Genomic DNA, 20,251 nt, shown 5'->3' with positions numbered 1-20,251 from the left:
TTTTTTTTTTTTTTTTTTTTTTTTTTTTTTTTTTTTTTTTTGTTCCTGGAGAACTTCTTTTACCATTCCTTTTAATGCATGTCTGCTGGTGATACATTTTTTCAGTTTTCATTTGTCTAAATATGAGCTCTTCTGTTCTTGTTCTTCTTCTCTAAGCATAAAATTCTAAAAGAACTTTTTGGCACTTTGAAGTTCTATTTTCTCATGGCAAACATTGTTTTTCAAGAAGTCTCAAGTCATTTTTATATTTTTCATATATATACAAAGTTTTGTTTTTCTGATTGCTTTAAAGATTTTCTCTATTTGATGATGGCATGCCTTGGTGTGGTTTATATCATATTTCACTTTCATCTTGCTTTTGAGTCATTTAATTTTTTACATCATTATTTCTTCAGATATTTTTTGCTGATTTCCCTTTTGTCACTTAAATTACACACATGTTAGACTACTTTAAATTGTCCCACAGGTCACTATAGCTTTGTTTTAATTTTTCTTTTAGTCATTTTCTTTCTGCTTTAAAGATTTTTATTTATTTATTTGATAGAGAGAGATCACAAGCAGGCAGAGAGGCAGGCAGAGAGAGAGGAGGAAGCAGGCTCCCTGCTGAGCAGAGAGCCTGATGTGGGGCTTGATCCCAGGACCCTGAGATCATGACCTGAGCCAAAGGCAGCGGCCCAACCACTGAGCCACCCAGGCGCCCCTTCTTTCTGCTTTAGTTTGGATATTTTCTATTGCTATGTCATGGAATTTATATATCACATATATATACACATATGTAAATATATATACACATTTATATGTATATTTATACATAAATATATATATACACATATATATTTATATGTGTATGTATGTGTGTGTGTACATGTATATGTAGAGAGACTATTTAGAGAGATAGATAGATATCTCTGTAGTTATTTTTTTTAAGATTTTATTTATTTATTTGACAGAGAGAGATCACAAGTAGGCAGAGAGACAGGCAGAGAGAGAAGAAGGGAAGCAGGCTCCTGCTGAGCAGAGAGCCCGATGTGGGACTCAATCCTAGGACCCTGAGATCATGATCTGAGCTGAAGGCAGCGGCTTAACCCACTGAGCCACCCAGGCACCCCTCTGTAGTGTTTTTTGCACTTAGTTTGCACTCAGGTACAAATCTGAGGTCTCTATTGTCTGCTGTGATTACTCAACAAGGGTTCTCCACCCTTGCTGATGGGTATGTGAGTGCCCCCCAGGGCAGTTTGATCTCTGGGAATAGTTCTTATCAGCTCTCTATTAACTCTTTGCTTGGATTATGGAATTTCATCCTATGCTTGATAGCTTAGCATTCAAAAACAGACTTAGGAACACCAAAAAGTTTTCTAGAGTTCTTTCTTTCTATACTAAGTCCTGTCTATACTTTTTTCTGGAAAACCATAGCTTCCATAGAAAACCCTAATTTTAGGAGCACCTGTGTGGCTCAGATGGTTAAGTATCTGCCTTTGGTTCAGGTCATGATCACCAGGTCCTGGGACCGAGCCCCATATCAGGCTCTCAGCTCAGCTGGAAGTCCGCTTCTCCCTCTCCCCGTGCTTCTGCTCTCTTTGTCTCTCTCTCTAAAATGAATAAAAGTCTTTTGAAAAAGGAAAGAAAGAAAGTCCTAAGTTTGATCCTTGACTTAGATCAATGAAACCCACAGGCTGTGCTTGGGTTTCCCCTCCATATATTGCAGTCTAGAATGTTTCTTCAGGCCCAAAGCCAGGAAGATTGAAAGGCACTCATTGGTTTTCCTTCTCTCAGAGATCACAATGTTCAATTCTTAAAAGCAGTTAGTTCATATACCTCTTTTTTTTATATATATTTTTTAGATTTTTTAAAGATTTTTGGCTATTTACAGGGAATGGGCAAGACCAAATTGCTTGCTTCAGTGTGGTATATAAGCTTTAGAAAATGGCTTACAGTGACAAGTCAAGAGGTGTCTGTTAATGTCTGAAAGTGATATCAGAGTTACATGAAGGGGAAGCTTTGAAAATGTGTTTGGCAACAAACAGAAAAAAAAAAAAAGCAAACTCGTTTCATATTTACAACTTCCCAAGTTTGGATTCTTTAATTTAGGCAAGGGATTTAGATAATAATGCTTATTAGACATTATTTTCTTGGTTTTCATCTGTATAGGGGAATAATTTAAACAGAAATAAAAGTGGAAAAGCTGCTCTGAAGTTTCTCAAGTTCAGAGGAGACTGATGTCCAGATTCCTGGTTTGCATTAGAGGAACTAATTTCTTTATGTTCTGATTTAAATCCCTGCTAAGTTGAATGTGGTTTCTTTCAGTATTTACATCAGTTATGCCAAGTTTCATAATATCTGCTTGGGTATCTGATCACACTTTAATGTTCTTTTAACCTCTCTCATACTTTGAATCCCACAGAGCTGTCATTTCTGGGGATTGGTGATGGGATCAATAAAACCACTGAGAAATTTTAGAATATTGCTTTGCTGTGGACCATTCCTCCAGGGACAAGAGAATCAATCAAAATAAAAAATTCTTCACCACATTTATCTATAAAGAGAATGTGCTGATGTGGAATAATCTTGGCATAATTTTACTTAGACATTTTCGATTTTGACCTCTGAACTTTTGTCTGTGAACTCTTTGTTGTCCTCTTTGCTTATTTTAATTACTATCTGGAGCCCAGCTGAAGTTCCATTTCATCTACTAAGTCTGTCTTGACCATTTCAATGTATATTGATCTCTCTGCCCTCTGAATTCTTAAACCATTTTATGACTTGCATATAATTGACCATATATATATTGTTACATATTTCACATATTTAATTTATGCAGTGTTATTATTCCTATCTCCCCGTGTATGAAGTAATTAGTATTTGCTCATTTGCCCATTTATTCAAGTATTCATTAGATATCTACTCTGTCAGGAATTATGTTAGGAGATAATCTATATTGGTAAAGTAAACACCGTCCTCACTCATGCAGGTTACAATAGCAGAAGACATATGCATTAAGAAAAATATATACAAATTTATAATAATAAATTGTGATAAGTTCCTTGATAGAAAATAACTGGGCTTTATTAAAAAAAGAATATTAAGCAAGAATTAATTAACTTTGAGTGTTTAGGAAAAGTCTTTCCATGAAAAGGATATTTATCACTGAAGAATGAAAAGTAGTTTACTAGGCAAAGAGTGTGAGAGAAGAATCTTCTCAACATTAGACCTTGTATGGTATGAAACCATGGGCTGGGGAGGAGTTCAAAAAAAGGAAGAAAAGTGGAAGACATTGTGGCTAGGGCACAGTTTACAATAGTGAGGAATGAGGTTGGAAAGGAAAGCAGCAGTTATATCTGTGGGACCTCGTAGCCCCATTGTGGAGAAAATTGAATTCTCACATCTATTAGAAATTCTTTAATTGGGATACCTGGGTGACTCAGTCTGTTAAGCATCCAACTCTTGATTTTAGCTCTCATGATCTCAGGGTTGTGAGATCAAGCCCTGTGTTGAACTTTGTGCTGAGTTTGGGACCTGCTTAAGACTGTCTTTCTTCTTCTCCCTCACTCTCCTAAAACAAAACACAACAATCAAAAAGAAACTGGTTAATCATTATATTCTGAATAAAAATGAGCCCAAGAGATAGCACATCCTTTAAAAGATGAATGACCTAAATCCCCAAGAATATAAGATAAAGCTGTGCTAGAGTGGTAGTTCTGAAACTTTAGCATTACTCAGAAATATCTGTGTGCTTATTAAAAACGGAGATTAGTGAGATTTCTGTAGAATCTCACCCTGAGGGATTCTGAGTCCTATTTTCTGTTTTTTTTTTTTTTTTTTTTTTTTTTTTTATAAATACCCAAGTTATTCTTTCTGATGCAGGTAGTTACGACTCCATTTTGTGAAATATAGGTCTAAGCAATGAATTGTTTCCTTTAAACAACAAATAATATGGTAGAAATGAAGCTGAAGGACTACAAAAGGAATGAAAAGAAATACAGACAACCCATTGGAATAAAAGGTATAAGGCAGGTCTGTACCTACAGGAAATTGTTGTACAATGGAAAATAGATTAAGTCTTGAAATATTAGAAGTTCCACTATTAAACTCTAAATTACAAAAATCCCAACTTGATTTTTCAACATCAAAGAATAGGTAGCTGTGCCTGATACAACTTTTCATCCTGCACCGTATTTGTCATAGAGTTGGTGTTTAATGCATGAATATTGAATGCATGAATGACTGCATTAATGAATATTTTCTTGATACCTCTTATCTTAAATTTTTCCCAAACTACTTATCACTCCCCTCACAGCTTGGAGGAGAGGCAAGGTCCTGATAGTTGCAGTAACTGATGTATTGCATCTTGGAATAATTTGAATAAAATAATGTCTGGAAAAGAGCAAGGATTAACTAAAAAAAATGATCTTCAATCTATATTCTCATAATACTTGATAAATGTTTCTATTCATATGTAAAACCATTGTGTTATTTCTTTTTTTTTTTAAGATTTTATTTATTTATTTGAGAAAGAGAGAGAGAATGAGAGAGAGAACACAAGAAGGGGGAGGGTCAGGGGAGAAGCAGATTCTTCACTGAGCAGGGAGCCCAATGTGGGACTCGATCCTGGGACTCCAAGATCATGACCTGAGCCAAAGGCAGTCACTTAGCCAACTGAGCCACCCAGATGTCCCATAATTATGTTATTTCTAATTGGACTGAGGTTCTCAAGGATAGAAACTGTACTTTATTTATCTTTATTATCTATAGAATCACCTAAGGTGTCTCCTTTGGTTAGTAGTAAAAGAATTTATGTTGAGTTGAGTTAAATTATGATTATTGCAAATATTTGGCACCTGAATTGAGGCAATTTTGGAGATAAAAATCTTTTTAATACTTCTCAGTTTTTACAGCTGTACTTTTTATCATTCCCCCAAATTACAGTGGGAGCTAAGGGCATAGACATTGACTACACAAGCACCATTGGTGAAGAAGATTAGTGCTCCCCACCTCTAGGGTTAGAATTTAAGTTAGGAAAAGTGTTATGTAACAGATATTGAAATGCTACTCTTAACCTTGAGACTAATTTAGTATTTCAGGTGAACACAGATTAAAAATGAATTGATATCTTGACAATATGATACCAACAGCAATAGAACAAACTGATATTAGATGGAGATAACCTTCTTAGTTTGTGGATTAAAGGGCTGAGAAAACATAGGTTGGTAAGGAATGACCTCAGAACTGTGAGCTGGGTGGTCCAAGGCAACGTATCAGGGATAATTTGGGTTAGTTCTTCCGAACCTGGAGCTATAATCTAGTGATGATGGTAGTGGAAATAAAATGAGAGATATATAGTGGTATCCAATTGGTAACACAATCAGATGCCCTTTGACCAACAGAGGTTACTCCATGTGTGAATTTTGGAGATTGAGCCACACCAGAATGCATGGGTAGCAGAATCTAGCTCAGGTAAAATGGTTTGTTAGAGAGGCTAGAAGCTGTGGCTTATGTCCAGACCTCAGGTTTAGAAGGGGACTAGAGAACTAGAAAACTAGGCAAATTGATGTGAAAATTGTGCCAAATCAGTGTGTGGTAAAAGACTTCTAGTTAATCTAATGTTATTGATTATGACAGTCACTTTATGTATGTGGAGGGCTACAGAGTGTGCATAAACAATTCACTTAAACTGCACTTGATTTGATCGTTTTATAAGGCTGACCTCACTCATTTTGAAGCAAGCAGCAGACAAGAAGCAGTATTAACTTGCTTGGTTAAGAAAAGCATTGCCTTAATAGCCTAAGTATTGTTTTACAGAAGATCCCCCCCACCCATCCTAAACCTTATTTATGAAGAGCATTTTCAGTTTTTCTCTAAGAACATTTTCAACAGACGATTTTGTGTCAGCTGGTGCCTGGCTCTTCATCAGCTTCTTTCTAAATTTAATTTTCCTGTTTCCTTTCCTTGCTCCACTGAGCCCTTCCTTAATTATCAGATTACAGTGTTCAGCATGATTCCTGGAATTGTTCGTTTTGTCAACCAGAAAGAAAACAGACCTTTGATATATGTAAGGCTGTGCCTTCTCATTTAATGATTCTCCAATTAGTGTCCCAGTCAATCTCAGGAACTGCATCTAAAATAACCAGTGAGCAAACTTTTCTTCTTTGCTGCTCCCCAATCTCTCATCCACTGCTGGCTTTCTCCATAGATTATGAGGCAGGATTTTGGTGAAATAGTCATATAGTGTTATGTGGATATCACATCACGGTGCTTAGTTCTCTTACTCAATGAATCTGTCCTAGTCTCTTTTCAGCTAGAACTCAGTGTGAATATATCTTGCTCTGCCCCTAGATCTCGCATATTTTCATTAATTAGATAAGTAGCTATTACAAGCTTCTGCGTGCACTGAAGGGAGAGAAAAAAAAAAAAAACCAACAAAAAACAAAAACAAAAACAAAAAAACCTTGGGCCCCAAGCTAGCAGTTGTGAACCAGTCTGGGTTGCTGTGTTTTCCATCTGAACCTGAACTTGTTTCAAATGCAGAAAAAGGGCAGCGCACTCTTTTAAAAAAAAAAAAAAAAAAAAAGACTCTGAAATAATAGAAAATATGTACATTGGTTTCTGCCCCAGTTCATGGCATAGAAGTTCTAAAACCTTTGTAGTTTCCAAAGTGATAAGAACACTAGGAGCATCTTTCGTACTTCTGCTTGTTTTTGTTTTTGTTTTTAATCATAGCTCCTGACACAGTTTCTAAAGCCTTGAAATTTCCTGGGTGATAGATAGATAGATAGGAGTGTCTTTTGGCCTAAGGTGTGTCTACGGGTAGGCTCCATAGTTTTGGATAGGGGCTGGTCACCAGAAAGATGAATCCATGATTAGAAGCTTGAAATGTTCCGCTCCACCACTATCCTCCAGAAAAAGTAGAGGGGTTGGAGATTGAGTTCATGATAGATCATGTCTTTGTGATAAAGCTTCCATAAAAATCCCAAGTGTGGAGTTTGGAGTGCTTCTGGGTTGGTAGACACACCCATGTGCCAAGCGGATGATCTACTCCTACTCCATAGGACAGAAGCTCCTTTGTGTGGGATCCTTTCATACCTTGCCCTATATATGTCTTCCCTATGGATATTTATATGTATCCTTTATCTTAACCTTTAATAATAAACTGGTAAATGCACGTGTGTTTTCCTGAGTTTTGTGAGCCATTCTAACAAATTATTGAAACCAAGAGTATATCATGGGAACCCCAATTTATAGCCATTAATCCAAAGCACAGGACACAATCTGGAACTTGAGATTGGCATCTGAAGTATAGGGGAGAGATACTCTTTTTTTTTTTTTAAGATTTTATTTATTTATTTGACAGATAGAGATCACAAGTAGGCAGAGAAGCAGGCAGAGAGAGAGGAGGAAGCAGGCTCCCCGCTGAGCAGAGAGCCCCATGTGGGGCTCCATCCCAAGACCCTGGGATCATGAACTGAGCCGAAGGCAGAGGCCTTAACCCACTGAGCCACCCAAGCACACCAATGAGAGATACTCTTGTAGCACAGAGCCCTTAACATGGGGGATCTCCAGAAAGTATCAGAGTTAAATTACAAGATACCTATCTGGTGTTGGAAAATTACTGGTATGGGAAACCCCTGCCATTAACACACACACACACACACACACACACACACATTTAGTGATCACAAATGTCAGAAGTGAAGTGTTATGTTTGAGTAATAAAGAAGGAGTAAGAGTATTTTTCCTATAGAGTGTCCTAGGAATCATATTATATCCTTTCTTGCTCATGTTACTTCCCTGTATTAGCCAACCACTTATGCTGAAAATGACATAGAAGGAAATGGACAGGGAAACCATAGTTGCTTTCCTTCTTTACTCATCCATAAGCCTCAAGTAGAGAGTGATATGTACATATATCAAGAAGTGAAATAAAAACAAATAGGTTATGCAGTATTTCCATTGTTCTGCTAAGGACACCGTTTGTATATACATGTACAAGCTACAAAATAGGAATCATAATTTTGGTGATTCTGCAATTGAGTTAAGTATTTCCAATGTTTGCATTTAAGATAGGTATTCTACAATGTAAACAAGAATGGTAAATACATGCTAATAATAAAAAAAATTAGTATTTTCTTAGAATGACATTCAATGGCAAACAAACAAACAAATGCCATGACAAGTCAGGAGAAAGACCAGTAAGAAAGGAAAAGGTTTTGTTTTAGCACCTTTAACAGTGCTTTTGTTTCTACTTTTTGAAAAAGAAGCCCCACATTTTCTTTTTACTCTGGACCCTGCAGTCTTATAGCCTGCTCTGTAGAATGTTATCAGGATCACTTCTATTTTTGTGGATTTCCAAAAAGTGTTCATGGCCTGGGAAGAGGCTGAGTGAAAGGCATACCTGTGTAAACCTCTACAGTGTCAGGCTACATCATACAAGCTGGCTACTCTGGTACATCTTGGTTTTCAAAAAAATCCTTATCTTCCAGAGATGGAGACTCTATCATAGAAGAGGCCCTGCTGTGTGAGTCTTTGTGTTGCCTTTTTTTTCCTTCTCTTTTTTCACAGTTGATGGTGGCCCCACAGCACTTTGGTTACCAGACCCCTTAGAGTCAAAAATGGAGAGGACTCTGCTTCAAATGATGCATCACTTCTAGGTTACTAACAGCTAAGAACACATGGTTGGATTTCCATAGTTAGTGACTCTGATCCAGCACAGCTTTTAGATGTCAAGGCACTGAGCCTATACTAGCAACATTGTATGAATGAGTGAGTGAGTGTGTGAGTGAGTTAGTGAGTTTGTGTGTGTGTGTGTGTGTGCGCGCATGCACACACGTATGTGTGTGTTGGGGAAATGGAAATTGAGGGAGAGTCAGGGCATGTGTTAGTAGTGGCAAAGACCATGGGTGATGATCATTTTTCTTGCTCCCCACTTCTCTACAATGAGCCTACCCAAGCAATGAGAATTTTCTGAAGATTATTTTCTTCATGTGAAGATCATAGAGTATGTATTCTAACTTGTAAAATGCTGACTTTTACATATTATAGAAGTAGCATACAGACTACTTTGGAAAATATAGGAAAGAGTATGAGAATAAAAGAAAAAATGTCTATAATTTCATCAATTAGACAGTGATAACATTTTGGTTTATTTTTGTCTTTCTTCCTTTTTCCTTTCTCTCCTACCTATGAGCCCTTCTTCATTCCCTCCTTCTATATATCCCCCAACAATGTAGACTTATACTCTTTATGTGGCTTTGTCACCTGCCTTTTTCTTTAACATTATGTGCGCATTTCCCATGTCATTTACTTGTCTCTGAAAACACTATTTTAGAAGTTACATCAGAACAGCACTTTTATAGATGTGCTGTAATTTACAGATCAGTCTCTTAACAGTTGTACATGGAGGTAGTTTACAAATTAATCTTCGGTGGCTGTGGATGTATGATGTCTACCTACTTCTTAAACATTCAGAAAATATCATAGAGACTAGTTATGTCTACAATATCCATTGAATTAAGCAATGACCAATCCAGTGCTTCCTGCAGCTTTATAATTTAGATTATAGTATAGTCAATTCAATCAATTGCATGGTGACTAAGAATTTAAAATGACCAAAAATAGAATAGATTCAGTCAATTTGATATCTGTGAATAGAAATAGCTTTAGTCATCACAAGATTAATCAGTAAGGTGTTAACATAAACCAATAAAGCAGAGAGACTTCACATTAAGAACTTTATATCATTTAAAGTCTCACCCCATTATCCTTTCCATGCAAGTGCCCTCAGGCTTTCGAATTAATTGCGTGTGGTTTAAGAAGATTTAAGATGAGGGCGATACACTCAGCAGAGAGCAAACTTGACCATTGCTATCTTACTTTAATTAATCTCTTTATTCTCTATCTTTTCAGTTCACCCAACACCTGAATCAAAAAAAGTAAAATCATGTCCTTTTGAGGTGGGGAAACAATTGAGTTACAAAGTAATCTGATACAGAGAGGATCAAGGACTGTAAAACTTAGAATTCCTAACAAGTGGACCAGAATTGAAAGTCCTTTTACAGTGGGTTTTTCATGCTTCAGTGACAGACTTTTCTTCCAGGTTCCCTGGATTGTGCCCTTAACCCCTTGGGGTTTGTGAACATAAAGCTTTCTCCCTTTGACTTACAGCCTAGGCTAGCATTCTAAAAATGATCAGGTTCAAAAAGCTACAACTTTTTTTTAACTCTGTAAGAATTTAAGTCTCCTTTAGAAACCAAAATCCTCTTGAGACGACTGAAAAATGCTTTCTTTTTCCATAGCAACCCTATTATTGTGCATTTGGGAACTTGGTTAGATTGTAAGTACTTCTGTTCGTGCATTCATTCATTAACCCTACTATTTGTTGACTACATATTGTGCCTAACACCATGCTAGATGAATAAAAACTACAGACTCTTTCCTCTTGGAGTTTACTCTTTGGGGAGAAACAGGCATTAATCATATGATCAAAATGAAATAACAAATGTGAAAGATGCTGAGAGATGAGGTGGTTTGTACTATAAATGCCTATAGTAGATAATAGTTACAGAGAATAGGAGGCTTCTGTGAGATTGAAAGATGAGTAGATATGTGCCATGGGAATGGACAGGGGAAGAAAGAGCATTTCAAAAAAGGGAATTGTATTGGCAAAGGCTGTGAGGGGAAGCAGTATAGTAAATAAGAGTGTATGACCTGATCAGATTCACATTTACAGAAGATCACATTGGCTACAGTGAGCTAAGTAGATGGGTCCTGAGGTCCTAGAGCTGTGAGTTTCTCTGGGTTGGTGATGAAAACCCTGCTATAAAGAAGTCCCAGAGATGATACAGATTAGTCATATAAATATGTTGCTAAAGCTGTCCAATAATATACTGTATTATTTATAATTCATTTTACCCAAACTATAAAAACATAATGGGGGGGGGGAGATTAAAGGCCCTGTGGGACAAACGACATTTGACATAGAATTTGATAGTCTGGTAAGAAAAGATAAAACATAGCATTTTCAAAACTATTCTGTTCATGAGGAAGATGGTGGCAGAGTAGGAAGACCCTAGGCTTGTCTTGTCCCACAAACACAAATAGATAACTATCAAATCATCCTAAATACCCCACAAATTGACCTGAAGACTGATGGAAAAACCTCACAACTAGGGAGAAGAGGCCATATTGAAGATGGTAGGAAGTGTGGAGAAATGGTTTAGGGAGAAACTGATCCTGGGTGTTGTGAAGGGGAGGGAACTGTACTCATTTAGAAGGGCAAGAGAAATAGGAGCACACAGGGGAATGCACAAAGAGAACATTTCCTGAAAGCCATTGTCTTGGAAAACAAGAGGAGTAAATTTCATAAATTGTTGCAACAAGCAAGGCTTAAAGCCTGAAGTTTAAGTTCAGCAGCTTGGCTGAGATAGAGCCCAGAGGGCACTGTGCTGCTCCTAGAGAGAAGGCAGGCAAACAATCCAGAGGTAGACAGTGTGGAAATAGCAATATGAAGAATGCCTGGGGCACAGAGAAGATTATTCACTCTACTCAGAGCTAGTCCTTTAGAGGCGGCATTCATGGAAACATCTCTGTGGAGAAAAGGAGCTGGCTTGTGCCTTGTCTCCACCACTACATCAGCATAAACACAGAGCTGCCTGTGAGAAACAGCACAACTGGCTACCAAAACTGGACCTCAAGTCCATCCCCCTCCACTCTTGTGTGACTGTCCTCCGTCATGCTTGACTTAGTGCAATGGGCCACTCCCCAGAAGACCAACATAAACTCCTGCCCACATCATGTCTCCCAATCAGAGAGATCAGGCGGCTTCATTTCTGGTGGAAGTGGTGTCAAGTGGGGTGCCTGAGTGGCTCAGTCATTGAGCATCCGCCTTTGGCTCAGATCATGATCCTAGGGTCCTGGAATCAAGCCCCACATTGGGCTCCCTGCTCAGCAGGAAGCCTGCTTCTCCCTCTTATACTGCCCTTGCTTGTGTTCTTTTCTTTTTCTCTCTCTGTGTCAAATAAATAAAATCTTAAAAAAACAAAAATGAAGTGGTGTCAATTCTCATTTCACAAAGAGACCAGAGCACACCTATTTAAAACTTGTCACATTCAGGCCAGGGAACAAAATGACTGGCCTGAAGGATAGAGCAGCTGAAACGCAGCAGCAGAGTGCATGCAGCAAGCACCCACTGGCAATAATCTCTGAAGCACCATGCCCTGTACACTATGACTCTTTCTTCATAAGACCATTACTTTCAGGAGCAGAGGCATAACTGGCTCTTCTAAAACACAGAGGAAGGCAGCAATTAAGACAAAATGCCAAAATGGAGGAATGTATCCCAAATGAAGGAACAAGTTAAAGCCATAGCTAGAGATCTACGTGAAACAAATATAAGTAACATGCCTGATGGAGAATTTAAAGCAAGAATCAAAAGACTACTCACTGGGCCTGAGAAAATATTAGAAGACATCAATGAGACACTTACCACAGAGATAAAAGAGTTAAACCGAATCAGAGACGAAGACTGTAATAAGCAAGATTTAAAACCTACTTGATGCAATGAACATCAGGCTGGAAGAAAAAGGAACAAATTAGTGGCTCAGAAGACAAAATGATGGAAAATAATGAAGCTTAACAAAAAAGAAAGAGAAGAATTATGTAATGTGAGAATAGAGTTAGGGAACTCAGTGACTCCATCAAATATAATCTTCATATTATAAAAGTCCCAGAAAAAGAAGAGAGAGAAAAGAAGGCAGAAAATTTATTTGGATTTTCTAATCCAAATTAGATTTGGATTAATCTATTCCAAATTAGATTGAATTTGGATTAGATCCAAATCTAATTGGATCTAATCCAAAATTAGATCTAGTTTTCAGCTAATATTATGAAAACTAGAGAAGGACATGGATATCCAGAGCTAGGAGACACAGAGAACTCCCATCAAAATCAATAAAAGCACATCAACACCTGTAAATTTGCAAAATGCAGTGATAAAAAATGTTAAAAGCAGCAAGTTGAAAGGAGTCTTTAACTTATAAGGGAAAAATCCATAATGGTAGCTGCAGATTTCTCAAGAGAAATGTGGCAGTCCAGAAGGAAATGGCATTATATATTCAAAATGGGAAAATATATTCAAAATGGGAAAAGCTTGCAGCCAAGAATATTATATCCAACAAGGCTATCCTTCAGAATAAAAGATAGCTTCCCAGATAAAGAAACACTAGAGGAGTTAATGACCACTAAACCAGTTCTGCAAAAAATACTGAAGGGGACTCTTTGAATTCAAAGGAGAGACTAAAAGTGACAAAGACAATAAAGGATCAGAGAAAATCTCCTATAACAACAACAAAAGAAGTAATAAAATGGCAATAAGTACATATCTTCCAATAATTACTTTGAATGTAAATGTACTAAATGCTCCAGTCCAGAGATCTAAGGTTTCAGAATAAAGACCCATCTATATGCTACCTATAGGGAACATATTTTAGACCTAAAGTCACCTGCAGATTGAAATTGAGGGAATGAAGAAAATTTGTCACACAAATGGATGTGAAAAGCTGAGTTGCAATACTTATATATGATAAGCTAGACTTTAAAACAAAGATTATAAAAGAGACAAAAGCACTATATAATCGTAAAGGGAACAATCCAACAAGAAGATATAACAGTTATAAATATTTACCCATCCAACATGGGAACACCCAAATATATAAAACTATAACAAATATAAAGTAACTGATTGATAATAACACAGTAGTAGTAGAAGACTTCAACACTCACCTTAAATCAATGGACAGATCACCTAAACAGAAAATAAACAAGGAGACAATGGCTTTGAATGACACACTGGATCAGATGAACTTAACATATACATTCAGAATGTTCTTTCCAAAAACAGCAGAATATTCCTTCTTTTCAAGTGCACATAGGACATTTTCCAGAATAGATCACATATTAGGTCAAATATCCGGTCTCAACACATACAAACAGATCAAAGTCATAACCAACCAAAGTTTCTGACCACAGTACTATGAAACTAGAAGTGAACCACACATGAAAAACTAGAAAAATCATGAGTACATTGAAATTAAACAATATGCTACTAAACAATGAATGCATCAACCAGAAATTCAAGAAGAAACTAAAAAATACATGGAAATAAATGAAAATAAAAACATAGCAATTCCAAACATTTGGGGCATTACAAAAGCAATCCTAAAAGGGAAACATATTACACATATATATAATATACATTGTGTGTGTGTGTGTGTGTGTGTGTGTGTATTTAATCCATCTTGCTTCTTTAGGCATATATGCCTAAATGAACAACCCAACCTTATACCTAAAGGAACTAGAAGAAGAACAACAAATGAAACCTAAGTAAAAGGAAGGAAATAAAGATTAGAGCAGGAATAGATGATATAGAAACTAAAAAACAAAATAAAACAACACCAAAAAACCCCACAATTGAACAGATGGATGAAATCAGGAGCTGGTTCTTTGAAACAATTAATGAAATTGATCAACTTCTAGCCAGACTTATCAAAAAGAAAAAAGACCCCAATAAAATCATAATAGAGGAGAAATAACCAATACAACAGAAGTACAAATAAAGAATTTTATGAGAAACTATATGTAACAAATTGGACAACTTGGAAGAAATGGATAAATTACTAGAAAAATATAAACTACAAAAACTGAAATAGGAAGAAATAAAAAATTTGAACAGACTGATAACCAGCAAAGAATTGGAATCAGTAATCAAAAACTCCTAACAGGGGCACCTGGGTGGCTCAGCGGGGTAAGCCTCTGCCTTTGGCTCAGGTCATGATCCCAGGGTCCTGGGATCGAGCCCCACATCGGGCCCTCTGCTCAGTGGGGAGCCTGATTCCTCCTCTCTTTCTCTGCCTGCCTCTCTGCCTACTTGTGATTTCTCTCAAATAAATAAATAAAATCTTAAAAAGAAAAAAAAAAAACTCCTAACAAACAATAATCCTACTGTTCCAGGCGGCTTCACAAGTGAGTTCTTCCAAACATTTAAAGAACAGTTAATACCTATTCTTAAACTAATTCAAAATATAGAAAAGGAAGAAAAGCTTCCAAATTCATTTTATGAGGCCAGCATTACTCTGATATCAAAACCAGGTAAATACACCACACACACACACACACACACACACACACACACACACACACAAACATACACACACACAAACACACACACAAAAACTACAAGCCAATATCTCTAATGAACATGGATGTAAAAATCCTCAATACAATGTTAACATACCAAATTCAAGAATACATTAAAAAAAAATTCACCATGGTCAAGTGAAAGTTATTCCTGGGTTGTGTAGGTTCAATATTCACAAATCAATCAATGTGATACACAACATTAACAAAAGATAATTATATCGTCATTTCAGTAGATGCAGAAAAAGCATTTGAGAAAGTACAATAAGTCTTTATGATAAAATCCCTCAAAATAGGTTTAGAGGGAATATATCTGAACATGATAAAGCCAATCTATGAAAAAGCCACGGCTAATATCCTAAATGGGGAACAACTGAGAGCTTTTCCTCTGAGTCAGGAACAAGACAGAGATAACCACTCTCACCACTGTTAACATAGTACTGGAAGTCCTAGTCACAGTAATCAAACAACAAAAAGAAAAGCCATCTGAATTGGTAAGGAAGTCTAACTTTTGCTGTTTCCAGATGATATGATATTCTATATAGAAAACCCAAAAGACGGCACCAAATACCAGCTATAATTGATACAGAAATTCAGTAAAGTTGCAGGATACAAAATTGTGTGCATAAATCTGTTGCATTTCAGTACCCTGATAATGAAGCAGCAGAAAGAAAAATGAAGAAAACAACCCATTTATGATTGCACCAAAAATAATAAAATGTCTAGGAATAAATTTAACCAGAGGTGAAAGACCTGTACTTTGTAATCAGTCCCATTTAAAACAATAAGACAACCTAGAAATAACCAAAAAAGGTGAAAGTCCTGTACTCTATTAACTCTAAAATATAGATTAAAGAAATTGAAGGTGACACAAAGAATAAAAAAATATTCCATAGTCATGGATTGGAAGAAAAAATATTATTAAAATATCTATACTACCCAAAGCAGTCTATACATTTAATGCAATCCCTATCAAAATACCAACAGCATTTTTTTTAAAGAACTAGGACAAATAATCCTAAAATGTGTATGAAATCACAAAAATCCTGAATAGCTAAAGCAATCTTGAAAAGCAAAGTTGGAGGTATCACAATTCTGGATTTCAAGTTAATTACAAATCTGTAGTGGTCAAAGCAGTATGGTACTGGCACAAAAAAAAATAGATGCTCAGATCCATAGAACAGAATAGAAAATCCAGAAATAAACACACAACTCTTTGACAAAGTAGGAAAGAATATCTCAAGGGAAAAAGACAGTCTCTTCAATTAGTGATATTGGGAAAACTGGACAGAAACATGCAAAATAATGAAACTGGACCACTTTATTATACAAAAAAAAAAAAAAAAGCAAAATGGATGAGAGACCTAAATGTGAGACCTGAAACCATCAAAATCCTCAAGGAGAACACAGAAAGTAACCTTTTGACATCAGCCATAGCAACTTCTTTCTTGATATATCCCCTAAGGCAAGGGAAACAAAAGCAAAAATAAACTATTGGGACTCCATCAAAATAAAAAAGCTTCTGTACAGAAAAGGAAACAATTGGAAACTAACAGGAAACCATTGAAATGGGAGAAGACATTTGCAAAACATATCCGGTAAAAGATTAGCATCCAAAATGTATAATGAATTGATAAAATTCAGCACTCAAATAAATGAATCATCCACTTAAAAAATGGTTAGGGGCACTGGTAATCAGTTGGTAGAGCAACTATCTGCCTCTTGATCTCAGCTCAGGTCTTGATCTTGGGGTTGCGAGTTTAAGCCAGGTTGAGTCTAAGCCCACATTTCGCTCTATGCTAGGCATGGAGCCTACTTAAGAAAAAGTGGTCAGAAGACAGGAAAAGACATTTTTCCAAGGAAGATCTACAGATGGGCAACAAATATATGAAAAGATGTTCAACACCACTCATCATCAGGGAAATACAAATAAAAACTGCAATGAAATATCACCCTGCACCAGTCAGAATGGCTAAAATCAAGAATATAAGAAAAAAAAAACCCACAAAGAATAATAGGTTTCGGTGAGGATGTGCAGAAAAAGGAACCATCTTGGCATTTTTTGTGGGAATCCAAAGTGGTGCAGCCACTATGGAAAACAGAATGGAATTTCCTCAAAAAGTTAAAAATAGAACTATCCTATGATTCAGCAATTGCAACACTAGGTATTTACCCAAAGAATACAAAAATATGAATTCAAAGGGATACCTCCACACTGATGTTTATAGAAGCATTATATACAATAGCCAAATTATGGAAACAGCTCAAGTGTCCATTGACTGATGAATGCATAAAGAAGTGGCGCATATACACACACACACACACACACACACACTATATATATATATATATATATATATATATATATATGAATATTACTCAGCCATAAAATGAAGTTGTTTTTTTTTCCAATGACATGGATGGAGCTAAAGAGTATTGTGTTAAGTGAAATAAGTCAGAGAAAGATAAATAGTGTATAATTTCACTCATATGTGGAATTTAAGAAGTAAAACAAATGAGCAAGGGGAAAGACAGAAAGGGAGGTAAATCAAGGGACAGAATCTTTAGAGAACAAACTGATGGAGGGGAGCAGTTGGGGGGTTGTGTTAAATAAGGGATGGGGATTAAGGAGTGCACTTGTGATAAGCACTGACTTTTATATGGAAGTGTTGAATCACTGTATTGTACACCTGAAACTATTATTATGCTGTATATTATTATACTGTTAACTGGAATTTAAATAAAAACTGAAAAGAAAAAGGAAAACTCTTCTCAACAGCACAGTGTATCAGACTAGGATGGCAGTAGTGGAAAAGAAAGAGGCATTGCTCTGGGTAATAAAGATGCGGTGAGTGGCAAAGGACAGAGTCCAGGGACATGATTGCATGTCCCTGCATGACATGTTTTCAGACAAGAGAGCTCAGAACACAGATCCAAGAACCCACAAGACAGAGCATACACCCTGATGTATAAAGCATCAACAAGGTTTCATGGAGGGTAGGATGCTGGAACTGATGTTTGAGAGGAAGAATTCTCAAGGTGATTATGAGGAGGACAAGCAAAAAGAGGTAAAGGAAGGACAGAATGAGTAATGTATTAGGTAATGGTGAGAAAATTACTACAGAACAATGTTTTCCAAAAGTTAGTTTGCAACTTCATTTGCATGGCTACGTAACAAAATGAAAACAAACAAACAAAAAAGAATGATGAGGAACACACACATTTTAAAGATACGCAGATTTCCCAGGCGTTAGGAATACAACGATGAACAAAGGTTGCCTGTGTGAAGTTTACCCTCTAATGCGTGTGTGATTACCCGCTTATCAAGTGACAACCAATAGACACAGGAGGGCAAAGTGCTTTCATAGAGACCAGTGCTTTGAAGTAAAGTTTTATGAAAGAAAGTGCCTGGAGGTCCTATTTTAGGGACTGAGGGAAGCATTTCTACTGAAGCAAGAGTTAGATGAAGACAGGAATGAAGGGAGAAAGCGAGTCAGGCCACCAGCCGGACAAGTGTCTGTTCCTGGTAGAGGGAATAGCAAGAACGAAAGCCCAGGGGCAGGAATGTCGTGGCTTATTTCAGATAAGAACAGCAGACCAGGAGTGAAGAGAGCGGAAAGGAAAGAGATAGGATGTGGTCACGACAAGATAGCTGGGCATCAGGTTAGATGGGTCACATTTCCGCCTCACATTTTCTTGTAGGAGGTCACAGTAGGGAATTTAGATTGTATTCTAAGTTGGAAGAGAACAAATTTAGCTCTCTGTTTCCCTAAGTGTATTCTTCAGAAAGCCTGAGATAAACAACTTTAAAAAATTATTTCATGGGTGGGGGTGCCTGGGTGGCTCAGTGTTAAAGCTCTGCCTCCAGCTCAGGTCATGATCTCAGGGTTCTGGGATCGAGCCCTGCATCGGGCTCTTTGCTCAGTAGGAAGCCTGCTTCCCCCTCTCTCTGCCTGCCTCTCTGCCTACTTGTGATCGTTCTCTGTCAAATAAATAAATAAAGTCTTTTTAAATTTAAGTAAAAAATTGTTTTTTAGTAAAATAAATTGTGAAGTTCAGCGTGCTAGGCCCCCTGTGGCCAATGCGCTATGTCTTATCATGGTTCTTCTCAATTTTAGTATATGTGCTGCCGAAGCGAGCACTCATGGTTCTTCTCAAAAGAAAACCTTGGGGCAAGGATATAGATGCTGATGCTGCTTTTCAGACGTGAGCCCAAGGAACAGGAGTGAGAGACTGGGAAAAGGGAAACAAGGAATGTTAAGTTGAAGGTGTTTTATTGAATTGCTAGACAAGAAATTGTATCTAGAGCTATGTAAATCTCCATTTGAGGTATGATCCATAGAGAATGTTCTCTTTAGTGCTGAACACTATTCTTCTCTTAATTTGATTTAAAAGAACATTTCTTTTTGGTAATTACTTCACATTTTGAGATTTGAGTCCATTAACAATCCCCACTTTTTTGTGCCATGTGTGGTAATGTCATGACTCACTGGTACGGGGTTGGAGACCTCACGTGGGTGTTCTTGGCAGCTACTGGTAATAGTTACTTTAATCATGTCATTCTTGACAGGGACATATATTTCCTTATTACTTAAGGGGCATAGAATAGCTCTGAGATTGTTCTTATTCATTTCATAAGTCTTTGAATTACTTGTGCATTATTTTTTAAAGTCTTGAAGGATGTTTATTTATTTTTTAATTTTTTATTGTGTTATGTTAGTCACCATGAAATACATTATTAGTTTTGAAAAAATGCAATGTTCCAAGATTCATTGTTTATATACAATACCCGTTGCTCCATGCAATATGTGCCCTCCTTAATACCCACCACCAGGCTTACCCATCCCCCTTCCCTCTAAGGACTTTTAATCTAATTAAGCTTTAACTTGTTAGAATTGGAGTATCACTTAAGCCTTTTGTGGTATTTTTGATCCTAGTTTTGATACATATGGAGTTTTGTCCCTCTTAGCTTCATTATGCATGAACATCTCATCAAATGCCATAAATGTTTCTATACAAGTTGTTGACACATACAGAGCATAACTGTTCTTTCGTATTTGAGTCCTGG

Source organism: Mustela nigripes, chromosome 4 (assembly GCF_022355385.1).
Source record: "Mustela nigripes isolate SB6536 chromosome 4, MUSNIG.SB6536, whole genome shotgun sequence".
Classification (NCBI taxonomy): Eukaryota; Metazoa; Chordata; class Mammalia; order Carnivora; family Mustelidae; genus Mustela; species Mustela nigripes.
Note: the sequence above shows the minus strand (reverse complement) of the source record.